Consider the following 14,485-nt stretch of genomic DNA (forward strand, 5'->3'; position numbering starts at 1 on the left):
CCCGACACGAACCTCCACGGGGCACTGGCCATCAGAGGTTCGGCAGGAAACACACTCAAGGACAAAGCCCTTCGTTTCCCCCACACTTTCTCCCACACACTCCAGACCAAAGTGCCGGCAGAGAGGACCGACAGGCCACACTTCGGGCCCCTGCTCACCCCTCCTCGGGCCAGCGGCCGTGGCGTCAGGGGTCTCCCTGATCAGACACACTGCTGGGCCTGCGGCCTCAACACGCAGCCTGCCGCCGGGACCGTCCTTCCCGACAGGCCCCACGGACATCTGCAGAAAGCCGCAAGCCTTCGAGCCTTTTTCCAGAAACTTCCATCTCTGGCTACAAAACATGGTCCTTTGAGGCTCCTGCTCTAATTACAGACAGCGATCCTTCCCCCGGTTTCAGGGCCAACAGCCGGGCTAAGTGGCCGTCCCCAAAACCCATTTCCTGCCTGGCTGGGTACAGAATGTTCTTTTCCTCTAAGTAAAATAAACAGGTCTGAACTCATCGGACTTTTCTATTTGCCGTCCACTAAAGCCTTCTAGCCCCTGGGTTTTTATACAACGGAGATTTATAGTATCTATTCTCACCAGGGCAGAGCCCGGATAATGTTAATAGATGGCTACTTTTGCCAATAAATCCCTCCGGCAGTGGAGAGAAATATCTATTCCAGATGAGTTCTCCGGAGCCAAATCCACACTCCAAGCGGCGGAGAGCACTTGAGCGAAAGAGCCCCACTCCACAGGCAAGGGCTCTGCGCAGGTGCGGCCCGGCCCCCCCTGCACCCGGGACGGGGAGAGATCGGGCTCTGGCCCCTCCCTCCACCTCCAGGCCCCCGCACCACCCCCCCGTGCTGCGGACCCCAGACCCCTCGCTCCCTCCAGCTCCTCCCTTCAAAGAGAGGGAGCGGCCACTGGCCAAAGTACTTGAAGGGATCCCCCTCTGCGGGGCGCCCCAGGCGCTCCGTGGGGGACAGAGCTAGCCTTCCCTGGGCCCCCTCCAGTCACCTTCACGCATCAGACCCAGGCCAAACGGGGTTCTGGACCTTGGACGCATCCAGAATCCACACGGCAGCCGCCCTCCGCTGTGCGGGGACCTTCCCTGCGGCACGCTGCGCCCCTGCCGAAGTCGTCCCGGGATCGTGAGGCCCAGCAGAGCTGCCCCCGTCGCCAGGCCGTCTCCCGGGGCGGCTGGTTGGCCAAGCGCCCACCACACACAGCGCACGGTCTCCGTGCCAGAAGGCGGCGCCCAGCTCGTGTGCTGTCTTCCCGGGGGGCTCGGCTCATCCTGGCCCCAGAGTCAGGACCCGGGTCACGTCCCAGCGTGGGACGGTCCGTGTTCGGCCCCTCTGCCCATCCCACTCCAGGACCGCCGGGGAGCCCGGCAGAGAGGGAGGGACAGGAGCAGGAAACCTCCACCTTGCGTTTGAGAAAAAACCCACGTGCTTCGAAACCATTTACTATGCCTGACCTCAGAATCGGAGGAATAGAAATGCACAGAGAAACCCTAAAAGCTAACATGCGCGTGTGCGGGGCACAGCTTTGGGCCAGGCTCGGCACCCGAGCATTCATGCATGGGTCCAGGAGCCCTCGGAGGCTGTCCCACATGTGACCACACGGACGACGACAGGGCGAGGTCGTCGGGGCTGAGAGGACAGCGGCCTGGCGCCCAGGCCCCGGGCGAGCGCAGGTATCCACGGCCCCCCACGGGTCCTCCGGAGAGCCGTGTGGCTGGAGATGGGCTCCTCTCTGGGAACACACAGTCGTGGGGACCTTTCCTGGCGATGCCTGAGTTTCGGAGCTGGCTCCTAGGGCAAGTGGTTCAGTTCCTCCAAGCCTTACGTTTCTGGCCTGAAATTTGGGGCAATAACAGTGATACGCTCCTCGCGGCTTTTCTGAGAAGTCACACAAGGCCCGCACGGTCTCGGGGTCCTTCTGAGTGACCCAGGCGCCCGTGGCCCGTGAGTCAACACTGCCGTCCTTTGGCCCTGCCCAGACCCGTCGGTGAGGAGCTCATCTTAGCCTCGGTGACCGGAAAATAACTCCTTAAAGAAACAAGCTTTCTGGTCAAGTCTGGGAGAAAGCGGGGCCCCGACCCGCTGCTACTGATTAGTAATAAGTAAGGTAATGCCTGCCGCCTGGGGGTCGCTGCTCCATCACACCCCCTGTTCACGCGGGGAGCGCCAGGAATGCCGGCATGGGGCCCCCGCGGCCCCTCCCCAGGCCCCTCTCGAGCTCCCACACCACCCACCAGGTGCCAGGGGAGGGCGCCCCAGCAGCCCGCCCACGGCAGGACCGGCCTGGACACCTTCGGGTGGAGGGAGGCCGGGCAGTGCGGCTCTGGGCAGATCACACAAACCTCACCCCATGGCCAGTGCCGAGGGCTGTCGTCCCTGGAGTGGAGACCCCGGCTTCTGCTGCCCCCCGCGCTCGGCCGTGCGGGGTCACAGCAGGGGTCGCGCACAGGGTGGCCCGACTCACCACGTACGGCGGCCAGGCCGGTTCCAGCGGTAGTGCGTGTGGGCAAACCCCCCGGGTGTCAGGACAGGGGGCGCATCCCAGCACCTCCGGGAACCAGCTGTGTGACCTCGCCCAGGCACGGACGACGAACGGAGTCAGGACAACGTCTGCAGCCGCACGGGGGCCACACCTGAGGCCGCCATCTTCTCGGGACAAACGTCCTGAAATAAGTCAGAGTGGGTTCGGCTCCGACACGTGGTTCTGCTTACCCACAACGTGTTGTGAAGACCTGGGCAGGCCCCCGACGACAGACACAGCCCGTGGCCTGTCCCACGCAGGGACTCACTCCGCAGAGCAGGGTACACCCATCAGGGTCCCAGGCTTTGCGTGGGCCGCTGGGGACCCCGGCCCAGCCACCCCACAGACCAGAGCAGAGGGCCTCCAGAGCCCAGCAGGTGCTCGATCTGTACCAGATGATTAACAGACAAGTTCCTCTGCCCGTGACCCATTCACTCCATACCGTTGCCGACCGTTCCCTCGGAGCCAGGGCCCAGGCCGGCAGCGGGGACTCCCAGACCTCAGACAAGACTCAGCCCTGGTCACGGGTCTGGTTTAGGGCACAGGGCGAACCCTGCAGGGACCGTGACAGCTGTGGTCAGAGCCCAGCGCTGGTCCCAGGAAGGAACGTGCCGTCTCCCACCTGCCAGGTGGCCCAAGGTGGGTGAGACTTCCAGGATAGCGTGTGGGTGGGGAAGGGTCCAGCCCCCAACCCCTCCCTGAGCAGGAGACCATCTTTCCTTCCAGAAGCCCCCCAAAGCAGAGGGACCCCAATTCCTCCCCCACAGTGTCCAGGCTGAGCAAGGGGAGGCATCACCGGACTGAACGTCAAGTTCACCTTGACGCCCGGACTGTCTGGGATCACAGGGGTGGTCTGTGTCCCAGGGAATAGGGACCACTTTTGTCTGTTTGCCCAACCTGGCTTCCTCACTGCAGCACCGAGGGACGCCCAGACCAGGACAGAACCTTCCACCCCACAGAGGGAGCGGGCAGGGCTGCGTTGGGGCTGGCGCAGGACTAGGGGAGGGCCGTGGCTCCCGGCCCCACTCCTTGTCTGCCTGGGAACTTAGGGCCTTCCTTGCTGTCCTCATCCCGACCACAGCTGACCCCGCCAGGGAGACAAAGGGAGCTTCTAACTGAAGGGGCCATGGTGGGGGTGATTCCTGCCGTCCACCGGAGGATGGACAGGACCCCCAGTGAGGCTGGGCCCTTCCAGTGTTGACGAGGCATCTGCTCCATCTTCACTCATCCGTTCATTATCCCGAAGCACCTGCTGGCTCCTGGCCTCCTGCCCGGTGCGGCTCTGGTCCCGGGGACGCCACAGTGAGCCGCACCAGGGAGATGTCTCTCCCGGTCAACCTACATGTGTCCCAAAACTGCCCCAAGTTCCAGCCCTGGACAGAGCCGCGAGACCAGAGTCCCCACCCCCCACCCCCGCACTTACGGACAACCTGGGTCCTCGCAAAGCGAGGCTGGCAGGAGGCATGGTGGGCAGCAGCCCAAGCTGGCCCAGGGGGAGCTTCGCCCTGAGACCTTGGCTTCGAGAAGCAGAACCAGGACCGTGAGCAAGTGCTGTGCTCTGCAGCTGGGGAGCCGAGATGGCAGGTGGCAGGGGGACCGGAGGCGGGAGGAAGCCATCTGCGGAGGGACTGCAGCCCGGGGGCCGAGGAGGGGAGAGTGAACTGCCACAGACCTCCACCTGCCCCCTGTACCCGACTCCGGGGGTCCCGGGCCTTCTACCTGTGGCGGCGGACGCAGGTGCTGAGAAAGGCAGCCTGAGGCAGGGACCCATCCCCACGGGACTCGGGAGCCCTGGTCTCCAGTGGCCCATCCTGCCTCACTGGCTCGGGGTCTCAGCCCCCCAACCCGGGCAGAGGGAAGGTCAGCATCCTGGGGTGTCCAGGTCCTTTGGAGCTTCGGCATTCTGTGGCGGGGACCCTCAGCCCTCACCTCGGCACCCACCCGGCATGGCTACTCGCCCTCTCCCTCTCTCTGACGCTTTCCTCCATCCATCCCCTGGTCTTCATCCCTGATTGCCCAGGGGGCAGAGTGAAAGCATCTCCCCGGAGTCCTGGGGGCCCGCCACACCCTCCACCCCAGCCAGCCCTCCCCGGGCTCTGCCCTCCACCCAGACACCCTTGCTCTCCACCAGGGAGTTCAGAAGCCCGGGACCAGCTCCAACCACAGGGGACCCTGGGCCCAGCAACCAGCTGACCAGGCAGCAGGTTTTATGTCTTGTCCCTCCTCAGGAGCACAAATGCCTCCTTGTCCTGTCCCTGTCCCCAACACTCTTCCAAGTAGGGCCTTGGAACTCATCTACTGGCTAACCGTCTCGCATTCGTTTCTTGCAGTTCTGGGTCAGAAGTCTGAAATGGGTCACACGGGGCCAATGCGGACATGTGGGCAGGGCCACGCTCCCTCCACGGGCTCCAGGGGACGGCCCGATGTCTTGTCTTTTTTAGCCATGAGAGGTGCCCGTGCTCCCTGGCTCCTGGCCCCTTTCTCGGGCTTCAAAGTCAGCACCGAGCGGTTGGTTGTCTCGCACACATCAGGTGTCCCGGACTCTGGGCCCCCTGCATCCCTCTCTCGCTCTAACGACTCTTGTGATGATACCAGACCCACCAAATACCCCTGAATTATCTCAACTCAAGACCCTTAACTTAACCACATATGGGAAGTCCCGCTGGCCCCATGAGAGGACACATTCCCGGATTCCAGGAATGAGGGCACCAACACCCTGGAGACCATTACAGGGCCCGCCCACACGGCCCGGAGCTACGTGCTGGACCCGGCTCCAGTGACAGACGTCCTTCTGCCTCAGGACGCGGCAGCAGAAACAGCAGAAACCGGGTCCTGCCGAACCCACCTCGCCTCTGCCCTGCCTCAGGCGCCCGTCCTCCTCTGGCGCCTTCATCTCCTCTTCCTCTGAGTGGCACAACGGCTCCTGCGTGGCTGACCTGGATAGGGGTGCCCCAGATTCCCTGGATCCCGCAGGCGAGCCCAGAAGGACGCAACGGGATAACTGTGGGATAACGTCCCCTTCGCCACCACGCAGCTGTCCGACAGGGTCCGAGCCCCAGAAAACCTCAGGAAAGCAGGGTCGGGCCCGGCATGGAGTGAGACAGTCACCCCCGAGCCTGCCTTGCTGGACACCTCAGCTCTGTGACCCCCTCCATCTGCCAGCCTGGGCCGGTTCAGGGACCGGGCGGGCTCCCCCAGCCTCTCCGGCCTCGGGGTCCCTGCACGCAGGGCTTGTCCCAGAACAGGATGGCAGGGCCGGGCCAGGCTACCACCAGCCTCTGTCATTCCAGACCTGAGTTCCAGCAGTAAGAGCCTGGCACCTCCCCCACCGTCTGGACCCGTTCCTCACAGCGGGCAGCATCTGACCCCAGAGACCACCCTACCTCCACTGTGGCAACATGGACAGGGAAGCAGGAGCAAGCTGCCCTCTGCCTGCCCTGCCAACACCCCTGCCAAGCCCAGGCCTGTCACCTGCTGTGTTTGGGGTTGTCAGGAGCCCTGCCCGCCGGGTTCGGGACCCCAGCAGCACGTGCAGGGTGCTGAACCGAGGCTCGGTTCAGCACCAAGGCTCTAAGAAGCGGAGAGACCCTGACCCAGAGAGCTTGGCCAGCGGGACTCAGGAGCAGACGGGTTCGCAGCATCAGAACTCCCCATCTGGAACGCAGTGGGGATCCCGGGAGGCCGGCGGTATGGTGGTCAGGGGTACGGGCTCCGGGGTCGGGCTGCTGGGGATCCAAGAGGCCTTCGGTGATAAAACGATGGAAGAAACCCTTTGGAATCCCGGTAGGGGCCACCACACAGTCCCTGAATAAAGGATTCGCAGCTCCGCACGGGTACCCGGCGGCCGCAGAATATTCCATCGTTTCTAATTGCTCACTGCCCTTCCCTGAGAGAATTACCAGCTCCTGCCTGTTATCCGCAGCTTGAAGAACCGCCCAGGAGAGCACGTGCCCCCCCGGTGACCTCGGTTGTGCGGCCAATGAAGAGCGAGCAGAGGCGCCCCATGTCCCCACTGCGCCGCCACGAGGAGACGCGTCCCCACAGGGCCATGCCTGGCCGGGAGCTGATCTCAGAGAGCAGGAACTCAGCCTTTGATCTGGAAATGCCACCGTGATCTGGGATAAGCCCAGAGATGGGCTGGCACGCAGGGGCCCCACACAGGCCACCTCTGGAAGGTGCCCCAGGACCAGGAACAGTGACCACAGCCTCGGGGGCAAGAGCAGGGCCCGGGGCAGCGCGGGAGAGCAATGAAAACTCCCCACACTCCCTGAAGCCCCACCCGAGTTCCTAACCAGGCCACCGTGCCAGACACCAGAGGACAGGGTTGGTGGTGGGGGCTGGTCCCCACTCACGCAGCGACAGTGAGACCCCGATGACCAGCCAGAGGATGCCGAGGGCCCAGCCACACCAGGTGCCCACCTGCCTAGCGCTCACAGCCGCACAACCAGACCGAGGAGAAGCCAGGCTCGGAAGGTCGGGCACCGCCCTGAGCGAGGCCCTGACCTGTCCTCCCAGTGCCGGCTTCCTGAGCTCCGCTCCTTGCTGAGAAGGCTCTTGGCAACGAGCCTGTCTCCCTGCCCGCTTCCCAGCATTGCAACCGCTCCGTATTCTCCCAAGTTACTCAGGAGTCATCCATCCATGAAATAGCAGAGCTGTGTGCCTTCCAGATAAACTGACCGCTTCTCAGAGCTGCCCCAAAGTCTCCGGCTCCGGCCTGGGGGGACCGTGGAGGGGCTGGGGGTGGGCGGTGGGAAGGCATGTTTCTCTCTTCCCTTCCCTGCGGCTGAAGTCCTCCTTCCTTCCCGCCTGCGATGGAGCGGCCTTTAATGCTGTTTTATCAACTTTCCCTCTGCAGGGGATTGCCTTGATCTGGAAGCTAATTGTATTGACATTAACCTGTTCTAACAGGTCTCAAGTATCAATAAATCATTTTTTAGTAGCTCGCCTTATTACAGCACTCTGTTAATGTATTACACTTGAGGTGACAAATAGCCCGAGAAATCATTGCTTTCCTGTAATACACTTTGTCTTTTTAAGTCTTCTCTTTCCCCCTGGTAGCTCAGATACCTCCAAAGTTGATTTAGAGGCAGATAAAACGGAGGCGAGACGGGGGCAGTGAGCGGGGCCATAACCCTCCCTCACCAGTGGGCTCCAGTCAGGCTGGACGAGGGCCGCCCGCATATCCCGCCCCTCCGGCAAACCACTGAAATGTGAACGGTTGCATGTAATTTACCCATTTCCTGCAGACGTGCACAGTCAAGGACTTCCAAGAAGGGCTTGAGGCTGAGTATCACAGGGAGCGATCTTCATGTAAGCCTTTGGAAAACACCAAAATCCTTCGATGAGTAAAGAAATAAAAACTGTTTTAAAAAAAAAATTGGCTCACTTAGAGGTCACCAAGATCTAGGTCTGAGCTCCCTGGTAGCCAGGGCAAAAAGAGAAATACTTTCTTGTATTTAACTGGTCTTGGCGGCACAAGGAAACTGGCTGAATTCTCAGGATCAGGGAACTCCCTCGTGGTTCTGAATCCTGAGAGGGATTTATCTCGCGGGGCTCTGTGCGGGGCGAACCACCTTCCTAGTCGTTCATCCTTGCCAAGCACTTGCCAGCCCCAGGAGCAAAGTGGTCTGGAGGTCACACCTCCTAGGAGACAGCAGCTGGGCTGGCCAGTGGGCAGAGGAGAAACCGAGGCAGGGAGACGTCAAGGAGCCAGCAGGACCTCCTACAGTCTGGAGCAGCAGACCTGGACCACGGCCACCCAGCAGGGCCTGGACTCCCACTGGGACCCACCCCTGAGGGCTGGGGCAAGTCCTGAATGTTCCGGAATACGTGAATAATTTTAAGTGAATGCGTGAATGGCAGTGGCTTCCATAAATACGAATGTGCTTGGGGTTTCATTCGTTCCGAGGACCCCTCCTCCAAATACCCTTAGAGTCCTACAGAAAATGGTTGTTTATGAGCCGGAGCTCTGCGGTCAGACAGCAATGGGATTGAGACCTGGATGTGACCGCTAACCTTTGCTGTGCTAGGATGAGGCCCGTTACCCTCTGAGCCTCCGTCCCCAGCTCTGTGAGAGAAGAGTGAGGAAGCCTCGGTGTTTTGTGCAAAGTGCTTGGTTCGGTGCTCAGCAGACAGTTCCCATCCTCAGCCACTGGGGCCTGGGGCTCAGAGAGGCCACCCCAACGCTCCCAAGAGCAGAAGAAGCCGCCCCCCTTTGACTGTGAGTTTTGAGCCCAGACCCCAGGTACACACAGCCCACTAGCTCCTTCGAGTCCGATTTCTTATCTCGTGGGGCCTGGTCTGTTCGCGGAACAAACACCTTCTTCGTGCTGCTTCCAGTGGGCATCTGTGTCTCGGTTCTCACGCGGATATTTGCCCATTTGGAGAAAGCCTTCCCAAGTGAGGTCGGTCACAGAGCCCAGCCCATCGCAGGAAGACCGAGATTGTCACTCAAAACCCTTCCTGTCCCCCAATCCTCAAAAGAGTCAAACAAACCAGCTACTCCCTGAGCGAGAATCCCCTGTGCCCCCACGAAAGTCGCAAAGAAAGTCCAAAAACGAAGTCCCTAGAAGCCCTGCTCAGAGGGGAAGGCAGGTCCCCCACGCTGCCCACATCCCCCTGCAACCACAGACTGGGCCCTCGGTGACACCTGCTCCGAAGGCCTGGGAGCCCGGCGGGCGTCAGACCTGCACCGAGGCCGCCCGTTCCTCCAGCAGGGTCCGTTTCCGCCCTTGGTCAGTAGCGCGGGGTCTTCGTGACAATCAGCACATGCGAATGGCCTCCCCAGGGCACTCCGCAAAGAGACCCAGGCTGGGAGGCAGGTGGGATCCTAACCCAAGGCAGAAGGAGCTGCCAGAGGAAGAAAGGAAGGAAGGAAGAAAGGAAGGAAGGAAGGAAGGAAGGAAGGGAGGGAGGGAGGGAGGGAAGGGAGGGACTGAGGAGAAGGGGGGCCAGGAAGGAGGAACACCTCAGCCTCTTCCCCAATCACATGCCAACCTCATGGCCTCCGCACACCACGGCATCTTCTCCACGAGCCCGCCCGCACCTCCCTGAACGCACCCCGAGCGGACACACAGATCCCCCCTCCCTCGCTCTGCAAGGCCACTTTCCTGTTTTACTTACGTAAACAGCCTCCGAGGTCTTAACCTTCCCACCTGTGCCAGGCCAGGTGCAGGCGGCCTGCGGGTTCCACCCCAGCCGCCCAGGGGCGCAGGGCTGTGGCCGGATGCCCACCTCCATGAGAGGGGACAGGACCGTCCTGTGAGGTCCACAACACCCCAAGCTCGCCCTCAGCAGGCCTGTCCTGAGCATGCCCCGCCGTCCAAGCCGGGACCAGGCACACCGGGCTTGATCCCAGCGTCCCGATGCCATGACCGTCCTCACCCATCCGGGGAGATGGGAGGAGCTGGATGGGCCCCGTCCTGCCACATCGTCACTAATCCCACGACAGCGGTGACGCGTGGTGCCCGGATTCCCAACCACAGTTCCCTAGGATCAAGGGGTCTCCGCAGCACGCCCAAGCTTGCTCAACCCGTGAGGCAGAGACCGGCCTGGACCAGGGCCAGCCCAGGGGTGACCTTGACGGAGGGGGTGGGGGAGAGGCCGCCAGTGTCCGGCCCCGAAGCCTTGTCTGAGGCGAAAGGAAGCCCCCGCACCCCCGTATCCACTTACCAAACACCCTCTCCCGTCCCGAACCAAGCAGAAAAAGGTCCGTCAAAGCCCCACACGGAACGTGACGCCCCACGAAGCCCAGTGGTGCCCGAGCTGTTCACACACCACTGCCAACCCGGATGAGCCCCGTGACGGCGAAGACGGCAGCCCCCGGCCTGGGACCACAGGCGGGCCAGAAGCCGGGCCCTTGACCCAACCCACGGCAGGCGGCCTCCGTCTGGAATGCGGACACCTCGTTCCTGGAAGATTCTTCTGCCTCCGTTTCCACCTCTTCACCTTTCCGCAGCACTACGGGCGTGTCAGTGACACACACGTCGCATGGATTTCGGCGGCTGCAGCGTGAGGGGTGAGGACACTCGCACTCACCCGCGGCCCCATCACTGCCCGCGAGGCTCCGGGCCGGCCAGCCCGCGCGACGCGTCCTTGTGTCCCTTTGCTTCTTACTCTATGTTTGTTTGGGTTTTTGTGGTAAGACACTTAACACGAGCCCCCGAACGACTTCCGGAGGGCTCGACCCCGGACGGTGACCTGCGGGCACGGGGCTGGGTGGCTGCTCTCTGGGACAGCTGTGCACCTGCTGAACAGAAACTCCCGTTTCCAAACCCCGTGCCCCTGCCCGCCCCCCCCCCCCCCCCGCCAGCAGCCCTGGTGACCATCACTGTCCTTCCTGCGTCTGCAGGTTTGACAATGTCGGACGCTCCGTGTACGTGCGATCACGCGGCATTTGTCCCGTGACTGGCTCATCTCGCCCGGCCTTCTGTCCTCCAGGTCCGGCTCCTGGTCACAGATGTGGGTGTCCATCTCCCCGGGGACCAGTCCGCATCCCGTCGTTAGGGACTGCATCCTTCCCATCCGTCCTTCTGCTGATGGCCGTGGGCTGTTCCGCATGGGCCTGCAGAGGACTGCGGAGCACGGCAGGGCAGGCATCTCGTTGAGGCCCCGATTTCAATGCTTCTGGATAAATCCACGTGCACGGGATTGCGGGATCATGGTGGCTCCATGTCTAATGTTTAAGGAACCTCCATGCCGTTTCCACAGCGGCTGCCCCAGCTTGCATTCCCGCCAACTGTGCACGCGGGTTCCCACGAGTCTCCCCACTGCCCTACATCCTCACCAGCACCGACCAAGATATGGCTTTGAAAGATCATTTGTCTCGATGACTAAGTTTTACGACGCTCTTACCGTCCTGACTGAGGCGTCTCCCCCGTCTCTCGGATCCCAGCCCCAGGGTCCCGGAGGAGCTGGTCACCCTTCCAGGTCCCGGGATGTGTGTAGGTCTCGGGCTCCCGGGCGGGGTGCAGAAACCCCAAGCTGGGGCTCCCCGCAGAGGCGTTTTCCCCTGTGGCACACACTCACAAGGACCACCAGCCCCCCGCAGCCCCAGCCGGCCAGCAGAGTGGCTTCAAACAGCAGGAACACCGAGTAGGACGCTAATAACACTGTTGTGGGGCCGCGCGTCTGGGGTCTATTAAATCCTGGCTCATCCCGTGACTTAAGGAAATCCATGCCTGTCAGTTCCCTCTTCCTGATTTCAGCCCAGGGAGGAGAATTAATTCTGTTGATTGGCTTCAGGTGGTTCCAACACCAAACACTGACACCACTCCCTTCATGAATAATTTCTTCACTTAAACCGGGTTCAGTCTTATTTGGAAGAGAAGAATCAGAAAATTAAAGCCGCGGGAAGGTAACACAGCGCAGAACGACAAAAGCGTGTTCAACGTGCGCAAGCAGGCCCCCTTGGCACCGCGGAGAGGCTGGCGGGGCGGAACAGGGAACCAGCGGTTCCTGCCCAGGGACACCGCTGGTAAGTGGGAGCCATGCCGCGGGCCCTGGAGGCCACCTCTGCTAGACAGTGGCGCCAGGGGTGGACACAGATGCCACCGGGGACCCTGCGCATGTCGGACGCCCAGATACCCAGCCACTGGGTCACAGCACCAGGCATCTAGAACCTTCCGTTGGTGGCAAGGCCGTGGGGATCCTGAGCTCCCATCAGCCACCACTGGGGGACCCTGAAGGCCTGGTCTCCCGGGAGAGCCGTTCTCACTGGGGCACAGGACACGCGGGAGGGGACGCTCGGAGCTCAGGGCTCTCTGGGAAGTGGAGAGGACAGGGAGACAGGGCGAGTCAGGCAGGGACACAGTTTGCACACTGACTTACAGTCTGGGGACAGCTGTCGGACATGAGTGCCACTCAGAGCCTGTGGCAGACGTGACACGGGGCGTTCCTGGTCTGCAGAGCCCCGCGGGGCCCACTCCCCACTAACTGCCCCGCCAGGTGTGTCCACATCGGGTCTCAGCCTGAGGCACCGGCCTGAGCCGGCAGAGAGCAAACACCTGCCCCGGGGCCCTGGGGAGGAGCCAGGCCTGCGAGCAGCCGCAGAAGATTGGATCTCATTCCCTCCAGGGGCCTAGAACCTGCAGCGAGGGACACGGGAGGCCTGGCCAGTTGGGCATTTCCACTGATTTACTCAGAAAACGAGTCACAGACCCTGAGGGAGAGGGGGAGAGGTGCTGCCCACACGGACAGGCCTTCCTGGGAGACCGCGCTGGGGACAAGAGGAGAGGTGGCCCCTGGGGCTCAGGGGCTCCAGACCAGACGTCCGGGTTACAAAACTGTTACGGGAAGACTGAACGACCTCGGCACACACAGCAGGGCACCTGCTCAAAACGAGCAAGCGAATGAGACCAAGGCTCAGAGAGGCTACACCCTCGCCAGAGGCCACACAGCACAGGTGATCCCTTGGGGACGTGAACCCACGCCTGTCTGACTGCTGTGTGCCCAGCCACTCCACACCAGCGATCGGCAAACTCGTTCCATAAAGGCCCAGGTAGTAAATATTTCATGCTTTGGGGCGACAGTCACGGCTCTGCCATTACCGGATAGAGTATTAGAGACAGTATACAATCAGATGAACGTGGGAAGGTTCCAATAAAACTTTATTAACAAAAAGAGACCATAGGCGGTAGATGGCCAGCCCGCCTGCTCTACCCTCCTACCATTGGCAGGTCCCAGAATGTGAGTGCCATCTCTGCAGGGGTTCTGGCGTGGTTGGAGGGGGGCGAGCACTGTGAGAAATAAAGCAGTCGGAGAGCATCAGGAGAGAGACCAGAACCAGAGTGCTACTTCCCCTTCTCTCTGAGAAGGAGCTGTTTGAAATGCCCTGAGGCGAAGGCGGAACAAGGGGCATACGGGCAGACAAAATTGAGAGAAGACTTCAAGTATTGGTCCGAGCTCTTTCCATTGTATGTGGCAGAATTCCAGGCCAAACTAGACTAAATAAACCACAGCCAGCACAAACACAGGATTTATTGGCTCCCATCTTGGGCACACTGAAGATGTGGTATGGTTTCAGGAGTGGCTGGATCCAGCAGCTTGCCAGAAATCTGTCTCCTTTCTCCACCTGCTGGCTCCAACTTTTCATAGTCCATCAGACTGTCTTTGCATCACAGTGACGTCGGCCCCCAAAGCTCTCATCCCTGCCAGTATTTTCATTTCAATTGGACTTCCAGCAACCAAAGTTTCAAAGAGCGGGCAAGCACGTCTCTCCCTCCCACACTCCACCAAAATGCCAGTCAAGAGGAGACTTAAGGTCCAGAAGAACAAGAAAGGAGGCACCGCAGCTGACTGCTGGAAGACGCCGCGGAGGCTGTGGCCGGTGAGGGGCTTAGCTGCCCCGAGGAAGGCAGGCCCCAGACCTGAGGCTGAAAACCCAGAACCATGACGCTCACAGTCAACAACCAAGGGAACCAGGCACCTCTGGAACCGGAGAGGAGGGAGACAAAATGAAGAGGACTCCGCAGAAACTGGATGAAGGGCTGCCGGTTCCCCACCCCAGCACAGCGGCACGACCCCCAGCGGGAGGCTGGAGGTTTCCTCTCCACGAAGGAAAACAGATTCGGGACGGCGTCTGCTGGCAGAACGGACAGGGTCTGCTGCTTGGTTTGGGGTGGCTCTGGGGGGCGCGGACACGGGATTCTGAGTGCAGAGATTCCCACCCTGCCTGAGGGGCTGGCCGCCAGCCCTGCTTCCCGGGGAAAGGGGCCTCAAAGAGCCACTCCAGGGAATCTGCCCAGCCCACCGGGGGACGTCCCCTGAAACACAGCCCACCGGACCGCCCTCGGTGAGGCTCAGCCCTGACCAGTGCCACCCGCCCCCGGACCTTCCGGATGCTTCTTAGAGCCCATTCCTAATTCTGAGCCGAGGGGAAGGATTAGCAGATCAGCTGCCTTGAGCACAGAACGCAGACACTGAACCCAAACACAGAAAAGATCTGCAGGGAGCAAGC

This window comes from Meles meles, chromosome 7 (assembly GCF_922984935.1).
Source record: "Meles meles chromosome 7, mMelMel3.1 paternal haplotype, whole genome shotgun sequence".
Lineage (NCBI taxonomy): Eukaryota > Metazoa > Chordata > Mammalia > Carnivora > Mustelidae > Meles > Meles meles.